This window comes from Poeciliopsis prolifica, unplaced genomic scaffold, assembly GCF_027474105.1.
Source record: "Poeciliopsis prolifica strain line A6 unplaced genomic scaffold, Auburn_PproV2 SCAFFOLD116, whole genome shotgun sequence".
Classification (NCBI taxonomy): domain Eukaryota; kingdom Metazoa; phylum Chordata; class Actinopteri; order Cyprinodontiformes; family Poeciliidae; genus Poeciliopsis; species Poeciliopsis prolifica.
Genome location: NW_026562491.1, coordinates 85,001 through 103,767, shown reverse-complemented (window position 1 = coordinate 103,767; position 18,767 = coordinate 85,001). Strand labels below are relative to the sequence as shown.

General features: G+C 49.3%; 1 pseudogene; it reads right to left on the bottom strand.

Moving 5' to 3' along the window:
• Window positions 1–1,573: 1,573 nt before the first annotated feature.
• The window catches only part of LOC129354675 (zinc finger protein GLI2-like), a 65,035-nt pseudogene continuing 47,841 nt past the window's right edge, over window positions 1,574–18,767 (bottom strand).

The window sequence follows — 18,767 nt, the reverse complement described above, 5'->3', positions numbered from 1 at the left end:
ACATCCAGAACTTGGACATTTGAACCCGGCTTCTAGTTTGTTTTATGCTGGAGGGATCCAACAGGAATAAATTCACCTGTTCAAGTTGAGCTGAACTGCTGTAAATCAGAACCTGAAGGATGAGGAGCAGAAACCCTGTCGAGGCGTCGCCCCCTGCTGGCAGGTCCTGCAGGTCAGCTGGAGGTCAAAGCCACTTGATTCCAGCGGTAATGAAACCTGTCTTACATCTTCCTCAGCCAGTTATCCCCTCCATAAAGCCTGGTGCTGCAGATGCATGGTCCCTGCTAGCTGCCTGCGCTTCGTGGCTGCTGCAGCCTGAGGCGATCCCCCCTCCTCCACATCTCTGAGAGAATAAGGAAATCCAGTGGCAGCAGCAATCACAGCCTGCAGATCAAACGTATCCTCGGCTGAATTAACTGACAGTGAAATCATTTGTTCCTGTGAGCGCTCGGCGCCGGCTCTCCTCTCAGCTGGTTTGTTTTATGTGGTTTCAGCAGCCGTCCTCTGGGCCGCTCTGTCAGAGCTAATATCGGACAGCGCTGAGGCAGAGTGCAGCAGAGTGCAGCTCTGCACACGTCGAGCCTTTTCCTCTCCGGTTAGCCTCCTTTTTCATCAGCGGAGGAAGCAGCGTTCACATTCTGCCGGCCGAGGAAGGCGAGGTCAGGGGAAGTTATTTCAAAGAGGTCGCAGACTGATGTTGGACAAGAAAGGAGAGAGGAAAGTGCGTTGTCTGCACAGGCTGCAGGAGCGGGGCTTCAAAGACAAAAGTTTTGGTCCTGAATTATTGAAGCCAGCAACACTTTCTTCTCTGCAGGAAACAATCGGGATGAACTGGTGAAGAATATTTAGTCGGAGGCGGAACGGAGCACATGTAGCGTTATCAGAGCCGAGATTCAAACCGCTGGCTTCACACCAGAACATCTAAACGGGTTAGAAACGGCGCGTCCCGACACAAAGACACTCAGAGACAAATAGAGTTCTCGTCCAGTCAAGATGTCCTCCACCTCGTGGGAAAAGCAAATGATTCCAAGGTCCGTCTACCAGATCCTGTTGTGCAGCCTGTCGGGCACAAGCATTTTATTCTGGAAGAGGCTGGACTTGATTCATTGCCCTGAAGTCGTGAATGTAAAGGAAAGAGCCAGAAAGACAATTAAAAAATCCATAATTCTTGTTTATTAAAAATGTACAAATTGTATTTACACAGAAAAGCAGGAAGAATGTAGAACAGGAAGAGCTGCAGTCTAATGATGGATTTATGTCCCGGTCAAGTCCTCTGCTGCTCCTGCTTCCAGACGCAGGTTGGTCACAGTCAACCTGTCAGAAACTGATTCAGGAACATCATCGCTGATCTCTGAACCCGTCGTCTTGCAGTCCAGGCTCATATTTCCACCAGCAGGCACTTCAGTAGGATCACCTCTGTTCATTGTTACATCATATTCACATCCTAAGGCAAGAACAGAAGTATGGCTTTTGGTGAAAAGTAGAAAATATTTACAGCTGGATGAACAAGGACACATGGGAGACGGATGAATACAAAGCACAGTTTTTAGTCCACAGTTTGATGTCCAGACTGTCAGCTAATCAGGTGAAGGAACTTGTTTCTCCTCAGCTAGGGCGCTCAACAGCGAGCTCATGTCCCCCACGGCCATGTTCCCGGTTCCCGTCGGGACCGAGGGCAGCGCCACCGAGCTGCGCGGCGTGGTGAGGCGAGACGAACTCTGGGAAACTCTGGACAAGTCCTGGACTCAGGGTTCCTGACATGAGGCTGGAGTGATCCCCGTCGTCCAGCATGCTATCAAAGTCTATCTGAGGGTGCTCAGCTGCAGTCCTGCTCCCCTGGTTGTCGGTTGGAGCAGCTGAAGGAGAGCTCAGCAGGAGGGAAACGTGACAGTCCAGGTTCCCGTTGGGCTCCAGGACTCGGATCTGGCCCGTGTAGAACAGAGCGTTGTCCTCAGAGATGTAAGGGAGTTCAGAAACTCTGCTGAAGGAGAGCTGGGATTCGTCTGGTGGCTGCAACACCTTCGGTTTTTTGAGGCTTTTGGAGAGTTGGGTTCTGTTGGTGGTCTCAGCTGGGGAGGGTTCTGATTCCTGGTCCGGAAACCAGTCATGTTACAGTTCTGCTGGTCTAAAGTCATGGTGAATGAATCACAACTCTCAGTTTTTATGTGTGCTGCCTGAAGTTGACCAAAGTCCATGTCAGCTGGCAGGATGTTCCCACAGGGTGGAGCGTTGCCGTTCCTGTCATAGGAACTTTGACTGAGCCTGTACTGAGGGCTAGAAGCTTCATTGAGGTTTGAGGGTTGCTGGAAACGGTGCTGTCCAGGCTGCTTGCCTCTGTTGTTGAAGTGTTGGACTACCTGCTGGTGGGAGGTCCCACTGAAAGACCCAGCGTTCTGGTTCTGTTGGATGACAGTCAGATTCCCACGTGGATCCAGCCTGGAATACTGCTGGGAGGTGTCCATGGTCCACTGTCCTCTTGCAGCTCCGCCGTGTGGTGAGGATGGACTCATCAGTGGACTCTTGTTCGCCCATCCAGCCGTCTCTGGTGGAGCAGCGGCTGCTGGCTGCCGCCAGCTCCGTGGAAATCTCCTGGACCTGAGGGATTCCCATTGCACCTTCTTGTCTGCATGGTGATGAACTCCGAAATGCTTGCTGGTTGTAGGCTGTGAGGGAACCATGGGGACCAACATGCGGTTGCTGGGATAAGTGACTGTGAGCCTTTTCAGGAGGGGGATGAGGCTGCAAGGAGACTCTTCGGTTGAGTGAGACCATGCTGTTGAACCGATGCAGAGGAGGCTGGCTGAGGACGTAAAGGTCTCACAGGGTCACTGGCTCGACGGGGAATGTTGGAAGGAACTTCATGGGGCATCAAGCTCCGTTCCTGGCTGAACTGTAAGGATCGGAGCCTGTTTTTGGATGAGTACTCGTTGAAATCCTTCAGACATGATTGGTCTGGGTGTGGAAGAGGTGTTGGAGGTGCACCACCAGTTGCAGCAGCATACTTTGCCTTCAGTTGGTAGTGCTGGGCTGGGGTCAAGGTGAGAGGGCTGGCAAGCCCAGGCCCACTATTATTCCCCCCAAACTGACTGGCCTGACTGGAGCGCCGAGAAATATCAGCAGAGATGGGGTCGTAGGAGTCCGCTGAGCTGATGTTCGTCAGGCGGTTGGCAGCAAACTGTGAAGTTTGGCTCGAGCGCCGAGTGGAGAAACCAGGGGAGATGCCTGAGGAGCGGCGGCTGAGCGTGTAGACCGAGCTGAAGGTGCTGGAAGCGCTGTCTCGGCGCTCAGGAAGGTTTCCCAGCAGAGTCGTTTTGCCAGGGCCGGGGAAGGAGGCTGGATCTCCACACACTTGAATTTTCCAGGAGGGACCCTGAGAGCAAACAGAAACATTACCCATGATGCACAGTCTCAGCAAATCTAGAACTTTGAATTTGGATTATTTTGGCTTCTTGTGTTTAAAAGTCTGACATTTTCTCCTGATCATTCCTGGCATGATCCAGACTCACCGCTTGTCGGTATAGGCGGCAGCGTGGTCCCTGGGTGAGCAGGGGGTGTTGGGTTGTTGGCCCCCGACACGAGTCCCGTACCGCCTTCAGCTTCTCCTTCTTGAGGTTCTCCAGGCACTGGCTGCTGCTCAGCTGCTTTCTGAGATGGAGGCCGACCGCTGCGACCCCGCCAGAGAAATCCACAGAGTCCAGGAACGGCAGGTCGTCCAGGAACGGCAGGTCGTCCAGCGCGCTCAGGTCCCCCAGGCTCCCCCCGCTGTGCCGCTGTTTCTACTCCACTGTCATTGTTGGTGCCAAGTGGTGACGGCTCGCTGCTACATGATGACTGACCGCCAGGACTGGACTGATGCATCTAGGAGAGACCGGAGCTACGCATTAGAGAGGCTGGGATACACAGAAACATCTTGTCCTAAAAACTGTTTTCTTTCTGCCAAACAAAGTGGAACAGTAGGGAACCGGCATGTTGAGCGGCCTTTTATCCTCCCCCGCCTTAATTGTAAATAATGAGTGTTTTCTGGGGTAGGGAGGGGAGGGGCTCCACAGATTACAGGCTCTCTGAGTCTGTCTGTGAATTTCAAATGTGCAGGATGAAAGGCTGAGTGGAGCAGCGACCATCATGAGATGGTTCAACCAAACACTGCAGCATGCAGCTGGAGGTTCTGCTGCAGCTTTCACTGCCTCTGGTTCACTGCCTCAACACAGCGCCTTCATTTCTCCACTTCCACCAAACAGCAAGCGGACCCACATGGGTCCTGATGCAAAGCCAAGACGTTCTGAGGAACACTAATAAAGCAAAAATAATAAATATGATATCAAAAATACACAAAGGCAATGCAGTGTTGTGTAAATTAGTGAACATGCCCCCTGCTGCCCTAAAACACATGAAAACCTCATTAAAAAAGGAAAAAGCTTCATTTAAATAGAATTTCTGAGTGAAACAGAAACTCTGATCAGTTCAGATTAAAGGCCTCAAACAAAACAAGCTTTTATTTTCATCTTTTCCTTTTTCTACATATTATTTCCTCATTCTGCTATCCAACCTGCAGTTGCTCCTGATTTAACATCCCAGAATGGAGATGGCTGGGAAAAGGCTTTTCAGAAGTCAAACCTTCACTTCTGGCCTCCTGGAGTCGTTCAGGCCTGGAAATATATCTGCAGCGTTTTATTCCCTCCTCTACATATGATCATAACCTATGACCTTTACGTTCTTCTTCTTCTGCGCGTGCGGCTCGCTTTACTGCGGTTGCATCACTCAGTGCATGAACAATCATATGAAGCTGATGAATAGAGTTGGTCATCAACACCTGATATGTGAATACAGGTTTTCCATGAACGTAATGAATGAGGATCTTCTAAGTCTGAGAAAAGGTGAACCTTCCTGTCTTGCTGATGAGCGACGGTAGGATGGAGCACGGGATGGATGGCTGGTTCTAGATCTGTGTACGCTAAAGCTGTGGTCATCATTCTGGACCCTCCATGCGAGTCGCCCAGAGGCCGCTGATCGCCGATGACATCACTGCTGCCGGGATCAACGGAGCACAAACAGAATGGTGAACCTCCAGGAGGAACCTCCAGGTGGAACCTCCAGGAGGAACCTCCAGGTGGAACCTCCAGGAGGACCTCCAGGAGGAACCTCCAGGTGGAACCTCCAGGAGGAACCTCCAGGTGGAACCTCCAGGTGAAACCTCCAGGAGGAACCTCCAGGTGGAACCTCCAGGAGGAACCTCCAGGTGGAACCTCCAGGAGGAACCTCCAGGAGGAACCTCCAGGTGGAACCTCCAGGAGGAACCTCCAGGAGGAACCTCCAGGTGGAACCTCCAGGTGAAACCTCCAGGAGGAACCTCTAGGTGGAACCTCTAGGAGGAACCTCCAGGTGGAACCTCCAGGTGGAACCTCCAGGAGGAACCTCCAGGAGGAACCAGAACCTTCTGGAGGGTCTGCCTTCAGTTCTAGAAATGCTTTGAGAATGTCAGTGGAGGAAAGAAGCTCCTGGGTTTCCATCACGGCTCAGAGAACGACCTGAGCTCCTGGTTAGAAATCGGAGATAAAATGCTAGATGTCCTTGAAGTATGAGGTGAAATGGTGACGTAATCTAAGGTCAGCTCACCTTAGTAAAGTCTGTCCGTTAGGGAAGAGTAAAAGCAGAAAGACATGGAAAGCATCAAGCATTTTGCTTTAGATGGTTCACTGTGCACAGCGCTGGCATTAAGACAGAGTTTGTGTGTCGTTCTCACCACAGGGTTTTCTGTCTTGATGGATTTCATGTGCAGGAACTCCTCCGGGACTCTGGGGGAGCTGTTCTGTGACGGCTCCCTGTGTATCCTGCTGGCTCTCTCGTTCTCGCCGTTCTCCCTGGTTGGTCTGGGCGGCAGGTCGCTGCGCTGCCGCTTGGTGACGTGGGCCTCCGGGCCGTGGACTGTCTTCACGTGCTTCCTGAGAGAGCTGGGGTCCGTGTAGCGCTTGGTGCAGCCCGGGATTTTACACGTACGGTTTCTATTGGAACAAGTTATATTCAGTTTATTCATACAGTTCACAACGGATATTATCTTGAGGCGATTTTAAAAGTAAATCATTTTAAATTAAGTCATATCTACATTCCAACTGATCCGAGTTATCCAACAGTCCAGAAAGCTCCGTGAATTATTTAAAGTAGTTAATAAAGGATGAAAACGAGAGACTAAGTTCTTCAAGTACAGCCAGTTGAGTCTAAGGTAGCATTAAAGCTACAGATTATAACTGAAACAAAACATATTGTTTTACCTTGAATCTGTGAAATGATCTGCCTTCTCCCACTGCTATTAGAAACAACCAATCAGAGGCAGGAGGCGGGTCTTAGCGCTGTCAATCATGCGTCTGTATGTGCTCTGCTACGCTGCAGCTAGCATAGCCTTTCATGAATGCTAAGTCTCGTTAGATTAGCCACTGATCTGGTGAATAATCAGTTTTCCTGTAACAGTAATTAGTTTCTCTGCCATTAGCACATTTAGCAGCGAATTCACCAGGATGATTGGCAGCACTAAGCTGCTTCTCTTGGCTCTGATTGGATGTTTTTGGTGGTTAGTTGTGTTTTTTCTTCCAGATAGCGATAGCAGCTCAGAGAGGAGTCAGATGAACAGACTCATCTGTTTTACATCAAATCTGTAAAATAAGTCATTTATTTCAATGGTTGCATTTTGTAGCTTTTAAGGCTCAGTGCCAGCATGTGTACTGCTGTAATGATCTGATCAGTATTTCAGATCAATAATCTGATCTCAGTCGATGATTTAAAGAAACTGAGTCAGTGTTTTTGCTGCAGCGGTTCTGATCCGAGCCTCCAAGTCTTCACAAATGAATTCCTGTCAGTTTTTAAACACTTCAATCGGTTCGCACATCCAGCCGTGTGATCAGACCCATAATGCATTCTGTGAAGTCTGAGCCTCTGCACCTCGTTGGAGTGCGTCCGGTTCTGGTGCTTGGCCCGGTCCGAGGCGTTGGAGAAGGCCTTGTTGCAGCCTTCGTGCTCGCAGACGTAGGGTTTCTCCCCGGTGTGAGAGCGCAGATGGGTCTTCAGGTTCTCCAGGCGGGAGTAGCCTTGGCGCAGCCCTCGAACTGCAGAGGGGAGAAAATTCATGACAGGAAAAACCTTGGCTTGTCTGATTGTTGTTGACTTTCTGTTTTCCTCTGAAAACATGGAGGAGCTGAGAGGAAACATCGCAGATCAAACCGCTCACCAGTTTGTTCACCAACATCCTCCTTTTTGTCAGACAACTACCTTTTCAATTATTTACATTATTCTCCAGCAGAACAGTTAAATATTCTGTTTTCCAGAATATCTGAGGGAGATTCAGCCTTTATTTACAATCATTCTGAGCCCAGATTCGTCTCTGCTCGTAAGTTTCTCTGTTTTTCTTCTTGTAGATTGGATCAGATTCAGAAACACAGGAAATAAAACCACCAGATTGGCTCCTGCTCAACATTTATGAGTGAATCTGTTTGTTCCTCAGTAAAACTCCTGGACTGACTGACGAGGCGTTTCAGACAGTCTGATCCTCAGAGTGACTCTGGATTTTAGACCTGAAGCATTACTCTGAACATTCCTGTCTCTGTTGCTCCAAATGTTCCACACAGTGATGCTGTTTTATTTTGCTAATGTTTGTGAACTCGCTGCAAGGTTTCTTGGTGCTGATTGGCTGTAAGGTTTCTTCCTCTGGATGTATTCAGTCATACTACGACACATGTGGAGCCTAAACTTTTAAATAAGCAGCAATTCTGATAATAATGTCAGAATTATTATCCTCCCTCTGATGAAAAACATTTGATGTTTCTGTGGAAACGAGTGAAACTGTTCATGCTTGTTTTGCTTCTAAAAGTTCAAATCAGTCCATTTTAAGTTTCATTTTAAAAATCGTTTTTTCCATATTTGTCGAAGCTGTTTGGAGACGGAGGATCGATTTCCTCTACTGTCTCCCAGTGCGAACTAGAAACAAGCAGTCAGAGCCAGGAGGCGGGGCTTAATGCTGTTAATCACCACTTTGGTCTCTGGTATGCTGCCGCTAGCAGTCTGTCCTGAATGCTAAGGCTAGTTAGCATAGCCACAGATGATGGCAGATAAACAGTTTTCCTGTTATGGTAACTGGTTTGTCCACCATTAAAACATTTAGCAGGGAGTACATGAGGATGGTTGGCAGCGCTGAGCCCCGCCTCCCGGCTCTGATTTGGGTGTGTTTTTTCAGACAGCAGTAGCTGCTCAGGAAGATGGATCTGGGTATCCAACATGCTGACAGTTTTAGCAGAAACATTTTTAGAAAGTTAGAAACTGCAGCAAGGTGTGATTTCATGAGGGACAGAATAATCCTGACCTTTGCTCCTGTTTTCAGAGGAGGACCTGATGGCTAGCAGCGTATTCAGAAAGCCTCCATGTTAATAATGTGATGTGATGATGTGAGGGATCAGGATCCTGGGTGATCCTCTGTCTGCTCGGCTGCAGTGAATGCTTGGTGTTGTTCAGGCCCCTGCTGCCCCGGGGCTGTTTGGGGGCCCGGCGGAGCGATCCGTTACCCACCGTGCATTTGTGTGGTTTCTCCCCCGTGTGTCTCCTCATGTGAACCACCAGCATGTACTGCGCTTTGAAGGGCTTCTGCTCCCGCGAACAGTCGTCCCAGCGGCACACGAACTCCTTCTTCTCGCCGTGGATGTGGTCGTTATTGATGCTGGGGACACAGAGCAGGAAGACATGAGGCCGTTGTGCAGAGGGGTCCGCTCTGGACCGTCAGCCTGCGTGTTTCTGGAGAGATCAATCTTATCAGAGCGAGTCCCTCCGGAGCGCCGCGGCGCACGCTGCGGCACACGCTGCGGCACACGCTGCGGCGCATGCTGCTAATGAGTCCTGATGCTCAAATCTTTGGGAACCAGAGACCCGATCTGACAGCGAGGAGGAAAATATGACGTTTTATTTCTCACTTCAATCAGTGCTGAAGGAATCTGCAGCAATAAGATAGATGCTGCGTTTGAATCCAGGTCAATCTGAAAGTATTTCCTGTTTCCTCTCAAAACAACCAGCTGCTGCTTCACTTTGGACCAATCAGAGCAGGAGGCGGAGCCAAAACCACCTGCAGGTACCGAGGGAATGAATCACCTGAAGCCAGGAGACAAAACTGAAATAAGCAGGAATGATCTCATTATTGTGCCTTTAAGCTTTAAATGTGGGAACTTTTGTTTGAAACTGTAGATTTGAGTTGAGCTGAAATGATCAGACGCTTCCCGTCTGATCTCAGGTCAGACTGAGCAGATCAGGCGGTGAAGTCATGACGAACTAGAGCTCTGATGCTCTAACGCGGAGCAGATCTTCAGTCTTTAATCAGGAACTGATGTTTATAGACGTGGGAAGCAGAGCGACGACAGAATAAAGTGTTTGTTTGAGCTGAAACGGTGAAGCTGAAGAGCTTCGTACAGAAAAGTGTCGCCTGTGGATTCTGGTCTGGTTAGTGAATGACTGCAGCCGTAATCTGTCTCTGCCTGACTGGAGGCCAGGAATGCTGCAGAGCTTTGCTGCAGAGCTTTTTCCCGAGCGGCTCGCCGCGACGGGAGCCGGGAGGGCGTGTCCTGCAGCTCCTCCACTGAAACGTGAGCGCTTTGTGTGGTACGTACATGCACCAGCTGCTCCTGCGTGTCGTACTCCTGGCTGCAGCCGTCCCAGTGGCAGTCGGTCTCGTAAACGGCCTCGGCCTCCTGCTTGCACTCGTCCCGCTCCGCGTCCTCCTTCAGGTCCCGAGCGCCGCTGTACGGGTTCTGCAGAGTCCAGGTTTTAAACATTAAACAGAAAATCAAGCGTTTCCTCGCATTTCATTTAGCATCCAGAGCCGGTTAATTACAGATTCATCTGGAAACGTCTCCATGATGCTGCAGAAAGTTAAAGAGGCAGGAATCCAACGTGTTTGGATTTCGTTCACCGCAAACTAACACACGAGACGTTTGTTTAGGACTCGTTATAATTTAGCAACATTACAGAGTTTCTGCAAGTCAGCAAGATGAAAACAGGCTGCAGGACACTTTGCTGCAAACGTTTCAACAAAAGAAATGAAGCTGAGAGTTTTGAGGTGAGCAGAGGAATCTCAGCTGTTTAGAGCAGATCTCAGGTTTTAAATAGGTAAAAAAAAAAACTGAATAAAACTCCAGAATAAAACGAGTTGTTCATAAAAATGAACCTTTCAGGAGTTTCACAATTAAAAAAAAAGAAAAGTAAAATGTTTTTATTTAAGGCATTTTTTAACTTGTATTGTTGTAGTGACATTTCTCATGATTTAAAAAAATTTAAATAGAAAGCCACTTAATTTTTTCTTTATTAAAAGTGTCGTAGTGACATTTTCTGCACATCTTCTTTTTGTAGTAAAATAATTTCCAAATATATTAAAATGCTGAATAAAAAATCTTCTCAGTTCTTCAATTGTTTTCAGTGTTTCTTTAAAATAGAGTCCAGATATGTTTTCACTCTAAAATGGGCGTCAAACATTATTTATGAAATTATTTTCCAGCTGGAAAAGTTGTTTAAATTTTCTCTCCTTGGTTTCTGAATTCTGGTGGTGGGACGGTGTGACCCCTTCGGCTTCCCGTACGTCTCCACCGACACAAAGAGCCGTAGCTACACACCAAAACACAATGTGCTGACGGCAGCATGCTTCTTTCTGCACACACACACACACACACACACACACACACACACACACACACACACCTACACACACACACACACCTACACACACACACACACACACACACACACACACTACACACACACACACACAGAGAGACACACACACACACCCACACACACACACACACCCACACACACACACACACACACACACACAGAGAGAGACACACACACCCTACACACACACACACACACACACACACACACACACACAGAGAGACACACACACACAGAGACACACACACACACAGAGACAGACACACACAGAGACACACACACACACACAGAGACACACACACACACCTACACACATACACACACACAGACACAGAGACAGACACACACAGAGACACACACACACACACACAGACACACAGAGACAGACACACACAGAGACACACACACACACACACACAGACACACACACACACACACACAGAGACACACACACACCTACACACATACACACACACAGAGACACACACACACACACACAGAGAGAGAGACACACACACACCTACACACACACACACACACACACACACACACACAGAGAGACACACACACACACAGAGACACACACACACACACAGAGACAGACACACAGAGACACACACACACACACAGAGACACACACACACACTACACACATACACACACACAGACACACAGAGACAGACACACACAGAGACACACACACACACACACAGAGACACACACACACACACAGAGAGAGAGACACACACACACCTACACACACACACACACACACACACACACACACACACACACAGAGAGACACACACACACACAGAGACACACACACACAGAGACAGACACACAGAGACACACACACACACACAGAGACACACACACACACCTACACACATACACACACACAGACACACAGAGACAGACACACACAGAGACACACACACACACACACAGACACACAGAGACAGACACACAGAGACACACACACACACACACACAGACACACACACACACACACACAGAGACACACACACACACCTACACACATACACACACACAGAGACACACACACACAGAGACACACACACACACAGAGACAGACACACACAGAGACACACACACACACACACACACACACACACACACACAGAGACACACACACACACACACACACACACACACAGAGACACACACACACACAACACAGAGACACAGAACACACACACACACAGAGACACAGAACACACACACCCACGCAGACACACACACAACACACACACACACACTCTCTCTCTTCATCAATCCTGGTGGCCCCAAGACGACTGCGCTCCTCGCCGTCCCCATGCATCACAACCAAAGCTGCCTCGCGACTGGAGAGCAGCTGCAAATTTGTCAAAAGAAGAAGAAAAAGGCTCCTCAGATGACAATAAAGCCGGGCCAATATTTCATGAAAATGAAGTGCTCTGGCACAGTTTACAGTGGCCAGGCGGCGGGGGGCAGACAAATGGATGCAAAGCTGTTATCATGTGGAGTTTTTCTTTATCAGTTTTACATGGAGGTCACCAGAGGCTGCGGCTCCCGGGGGCCCGGATGCCACAGTTCTGGAGGATCACAGGCCGTCTCAACGGCATCCGCCGCTTATCAAGTCGCTCTTTATCAAATGTTCCACAGTCCTCCTCTCGTCCCCTAATTTCTGGTACAAACCCGTCCTATGGACACCGCTGAGGCCCCGACACACTTCAGACTGGATGGACATTTCCACACTTTCTGTCGCTTGGAGTCGCACAGCGGAAGACAGTGATGACATGAAAACAGTTGCATCATGTGACGCCGAGCTGATGAGGTTGTCAGTGCACAGGGACTGCGACTCTCTGCGCCGCGCTCACTGAGTGCAGCAGCTGCTCTGATGGAGAAAAACAGGGCCAGGAACCCAACCAGCTCAAACTTTACATTGTCCTTTAGAACTGTGGGAAACACAACGGTCTGTCATGGGAAATGTAGGCAATCTGGACATGGATACATTGTACCGACATTGTGCCGATGCAGGCTTTGCTGCACTAGGAATAGAGACACTTCACCATGAGACCCATGTGATTGGCAGAAAACACGCAGTACGCCTGAGTACACGGGAACCTTCAGGATGCCTACAGTCCCCCACAGGGCCAGTCAGGGGGAGCCGCTGCCCCATCGTACCGGTGACAGAGGAGATCCCGGCTTCAGGCCGTCCAACTCCGCCTTCACTTTGGACCGTTTGTTGATGGATCCACCGAGCTGCTGACGGCGGCGTCTCCTCCGTGGTTCTGAGAACAGAGTGAAGGAAAGAGCAGACCGAATGAGAACCTGATCAATGACTAGCAGAAGACCACACCAGATGATCGATTTTCAGTTCAACATCTACGAACGTCTCATTATGGGCTGAAAAGGGTTGAGATGTTATTCCAGGAGTTTTCTAGTACTGCCTTCACTCATGAGTGAATCCGATCACATTGATTGTATCCAATGCTCGGCTTGTTTCACCCATACGGCGTTCCCAAAACCAGGAATGGCCTGCAAATGGAGAGGATCTGATGGGCCAAAGGCAAATGCCTCTGGGTTCCCAGGCTCCAGTCAGCCTCAGTGACGTTGGGCTCAGTTTCTGATCATGGCTTTTGGAGCGTTCAGTGGTCTGTAGCCTGAAGCTAATGGAGCAGCTGACTTAATGTTTGTCTGCATCGACCTGAAGCCGACAGTATAAGGAACTCGGACCGAGCGTCGCTTTGTTCCTGCCAGGGAAACCTTCATCCTGCTCTGTCCAGGCAGGACAGATGGACAGGAAGCTGATCTCCACCAGCAGAAGGTCACACAAGGTCCTTCTGGTTTTGTCATATTCAACTGGCCCAAACATATTCTACATACTTTTGACCACTTGACTCTTAAACTCATGAATTGTAACGCCAAGTAAAGTTTTACTCCTTAGCTTTAGACGCCTGGGACGGAGAATGGGAGCAGAGAGGCTCTAAAAGTGACATATCCTGACATTGCCTCTGTGAAAACCTGATTGTACCTTCAGTCCCTCCTCCCCTCACATCGTTACAGCCTGAATCAGAGGTTAGAATATGAAAACCAGCCGCGTGGGCGCAGGAGGCTTGGGTCTCCCCCACTGAGACTTTGCCTCCAAGGTGGGTGGGTGGGTGATTTTTTTATTTCTTCAGCCACAAAACCATAACACAGAGACAGAGCGTGGGCCGGACATCAAAAGAGACAATGACAAACAGAATCAGCAGTGAGAACAAACATTTGGTAACAGGAGCTGCAAGATCCAAGGCTTGGATAAACGGTTGTTCTAGGAGTTTGCAGCATGACGTCGCTGGAGGACGGGGCGGCAATCACAGAGGTTTATCCTAAATTACACCAACATGCCTTCAAGTCCAAACGGAGAGCATTGTCTCCATTTCATGGAAAACGGCTCTTACCTTGGATGACACGGCTGTTGAGGGTGGAGGTGGGCAGGGAGGAGAGGCCGAGGCCCGGCTGGCGACTGGAGAAGGTGGGTGGAGGGTGGACGAGGGGCGGGTTGTGACCGAAGGGGCTGAGGCCGCGCTGCTGGGACAGGAGCTGCTGGGACAGGAGCTGCTGGACAGGAGCTGCTGGTAGGCCATGGAGTTGATGGGGTGAGGGAAGGGAAACGACGGGCTGCGGCATACGGAGGAAAAACCTCATATTCATCGGCTTTACGAGGAATTTGAGTCAACAGCAGTACAGAAACATCCCGTCAGTAAGCTGATGGAAATAAGAAAGGCTTGAGAAATATTAAAGGTTGATATCAGGGGATAAAACAAAGGAATGATGAAGATAAACATGGAAACATCAGGGTGAAGAAGTTTTGATCAGTAGAATAACGTGAGGAATCAAAATCTGAAGCTAGACTACAAGAAGTGAATACTGAAGCAGTTTTCTGTCTCTGCTCTGCAGGTACCTCAGTCCCCCGACCGACAGGTGGCCGTAGGAGCTGCTGGCGGCCGAACTGGACCGCGAGTTGTTGATGTACGCCACCAAGGAGTTGGGCGAAGTCCTGATCATGGTCTGGAGGTCGATGCTGGCGTCGGACAGTGGCGAGATGGACAGCGCCCTCTTCCTGCTGAGTCTGGGCGTCAGCCTGGGGCTGGAGAACCGGGACACTGGACACAAAGGTAGGAGGTTGGAGTGAGAGGAAGTGGACAACTTATGGCTGAACAGATTCAGCCGTTTGATGAAAGCTGGTGACCTTTGACATCATTCATGCTACCCAGATTCTTTCCTTTTGTCGTACTCTGTAGTTTCTTCAGGTATAAATCAATGAAATCTGGTAAATTTTTAATCAAAGTCCCTGAGATCACTCTGGTTCTTCCCTTTGAGTCTCTCATCATCTCACACTTTATTTCAGCTGAAATCTGAAAATGTTTCTGCAGCTTTCCTCCCAGCTGCAGACCATCTGACTGCAGTATGTCATGTTTTCTTTAGCATAACTTTCTAAGGCGTCGTGTGGAACAGTTAGCTTGACGACATTTTAACGTCATTAAAACGTTCTGACATTATTCCATTACAAAAAGAAAATTGACAGAGTAGCTGAACAGTGGAAGGTTATCAGACATAATTTGACTCTCGATCTCATTTAAACCAGCCCAGCGTTTAGCAAAACTAATAAAATCAGTTCTGCTAAACGTAGCTCAGCTAGCTCAGACTAAGCTAATAGAACCTGAGCTAAGCGGCTAGAGAAGCTCATTAATACCCAGGATGTTTGATTAATGGAATAATCGTTGGTCCTTGTGGCGTTATGCTGATGATAAGATGATTTGCTAGTAGACTTAATGTGTTGGTGAAATATGCATAAAGGAACCAATGAATCAAATGTTTGCTTTGAAAAGAGGCCACTTTGATCAAATAGTATTTATCAACAAATCTTTGATGGAGAGAACTTTAGTGAAATGAAGCAATGTGTGCTGAGCCCATTAAGATTCAGGCATAACTAATCAATCTGTGCACAATGATCCCTAATCACTTCAGATAAACATCAAGCGGCCTGGTTGGACTTCACCATGTTAAATGAGGGCAATTTACTGAGAATTGATCTGGTTCTGCATGGAGATGTATTCAGAGCAATCTGATCGATTTCAGCTCTAAAATGTTAATTTAAACGGAAACAGTGAGGAGGCCTGCTGGACTTTATCAGTGAGTTTAGAGAAATGCATCCAAAAACAGCGACTTTCTGGTGACTTTGGAGCCTGAAGGCCTCCTGAACTTCATCTGCTTATTTGTTTTTCCTGAAAAAATGAAGGAATTTGAATCCTCTCTGTAGTTCAGCCACTTCAGAAGATTTCCTGCATAAATAAAGAACTAGGGGTGAATCCATCAGGCCTCTTCTAACTCTGAAGTTATATTCACTTAATAAGATAATAAAGTGAACAGAAGAGGTCGTGACCTTTATCCATCATGCCGGACTGAAGGGAAAAAATGCTAATAGCATTTAGCATTCGTCAGCAACTCATTGATGGAAGTGAAAGTGTTGCGCAACAAAATAATCATGTTGCTTCATCACATGGAGTTTAACTGATGATGGAACCAAACGGAGGCGAGGACGCCGCCGTCTCCAGGGACGCCGCCGTCTCCAGGGTCTCTCAGCTTCATCACGGCGGCGCGTCGTCGTGGGACTCTAATGGCTCATTTAGGCGGCTGATGGCTGGTGGCGGCGGCTGGCGGCGGTGGACGGCTGGTACAGGTTCACACCAGCTGCTGTCCATCCGCGTTCACTCTCTCACCTCTGGGGACGTTTATTAATGTCCCCTTCCTCTGATGAATGGACCAATGGGAGGGCTGGATGGTCATTTATCAGCGCCGCCGTCGGGACGCCGGACGGAGAGGCTCAGACTCCATGGATGTGTTTTTGTTTTAGTGGAAACAGGAAGTTCAGATGTTCGTTCTGAAGATGACTGACTCTCTCTACCTGAACTTTCTCTGGAGGAACAGATGAGCTTCTGCATTTCACAGAAAGAAAAATGACTTTTGATTTTGGTGGGAAACCAGTAAATATTTATAGTTTCTTAGATAAGTCTGAACTGTTTACTGCCTGACGTTGAAAAGGAAATATTGGAGGTTCAACCTTCTGGTTCATTTAAAGGACCGAAGCGTTGTGTTGTACCTGCTATCTTCTCATGTTCTCAGTGAATTTAATCTGGAGTTCCTCAGGGAGCCATTCTAGGCTCCCTTCCTAACAAACTTCCAGGTGTTTCCTGATGTTGACCTTCAGAGGAATGTTGATGACACAGTTGACATGTTGTGAAAACCGTAAAAATAGCTCTAGAAAGACATTCTTATTTCTAACATGCTTTTGGCAGCTGCCTGATCTCCAGAGTGCGGCTGGCTGCTTTCATCTGGCAGCTGCTCTTTGTCTCAGAGGAAATGGTCTGGAGTTCATCGGCGACTGCGCCGCCGTCGCCGCCGCTGCACCGCCGCTGCGCCGCCGCTGCGCCGCCGCTGCGCCGTGTTTACAGAGAAACGCAGAGAGGCGTCCATCAACTCACCGTCAACAGGAGAGAGGTAGTCGGCCAGCGGCGCCAGCGGCGCCAGCGGGGCCCCGGGCCCCGGCAGCAGCAGCTCGCTGTAGGGGCCGCGGTGGCTGGCCATCAGCTGGTAGTACTCTGCCGCGCCGGGCCCTGCTGGAGGAGGAGGAGGAGGAGGAAGGCCAAACAGGCCGCCGCGCTCCTTCACATGTTCATGAGCCACTGAGAAACAAGACGGGAGGGGAAACATCACAGAGAGCCTGGAAACACCTGGAAAAGCTTTTAACAGTCATTAATAACCTGGAAAAAGCCTAAAAAATCTGTTTTTATATTTATTAAGAAGTTAAGTTTAAAGTACAGAAAACTTGAACAGAAGATGTTTCATGTTTAAAATGTTGGCGTGTTAGCGCTAGCACTGGGGCTAACAGCCAATCAGCTCCCAGGAAAACAAGTCCAACTGGTTGGCTTTCTGACGGACCACCAGTAAGCCCAACTGGTTACCCTGAGAGCTGGTACTGGTCTGACTCACGGTCTGCTGGGCTGAGGCCTCTGGCCGCTGAGATCATGGACAGGGTGGGGCTGCCGTGCACCTGCCGCAGGTACTGCTCCACGTGGGGCGACACGTACGGGTGGGGCGGGCCGAACGGCGGGTCGCCGGTCGCCGCCAGGGCGCCGCCGGGCGCCAGGGCGCCGCCGGGCGACAGGCGGATCAGGGAGACGTCGGAGATGACGGGGCTTCCGGTCAGACCTGCAGGGCTGGACACAGAAATAAAAACTACAGAGCTGAGAAATGGATCAATATCTGATCAGTGCGTCTGAGACCTGACTGCTGCTCGTTTATTTCAAAATAAAATCCGTTTGTGGGCCGATCCAGACCCACCGGCTCATTTCACCAACAGATTGTCTCTGAGTTGAACAAATGTCTGCTGTCTTTCATCAGCAGCAGCAGATTAAAAATGAAGGTCCTGCATCATGCAGGCGGATGAGGCAACGTTTCCTCCGCCCGGCAGGTGGAGGTCCTCCAACCCAGCCGTCCCAACGCAGCCCAGCGGCTGCAGGCGGGAATCCCTGATGCGCTCGCCGTGTGACGGCCTGGAGCCGCTGCGTCAGTCCAGCAGCAGAGTTCATGTTGACTCCAAGATGGTGGAGAACCTCAGACTGACGGTCTGAGTTTAAAGGAGACGCGTCTCCTAAATCCGGAGCGTTTTGATGCAAAAGGTGGAAAACCTTCACTAACTCCCACCCAACACATGAATCGTCTTCATCACCACCCAGAATGAAAACATTCTCCATATTTGGCCAGACGAGGAAAATCCTGAAAAATCAGACCCTCTGAGATGAATTCAACATTCAGGAACGAGACGATCTTCCTCTGTCTGCAGCTAAAACCCAGATGAACCGACCATCTGAACAACCGGATCAGAACCAACGCTCCTCGGCCCTGTTCAGCCCGACTGGTTCTGTTCCTGGTTCTGTTCCTGGTTCTGGTTCTGGTTCTGGTTCTGTCCTGGTTCTGGTTCTGGTTCTGTTCCTGGTTCTGGTTCTGTTCCTGGTTCTGGTTCT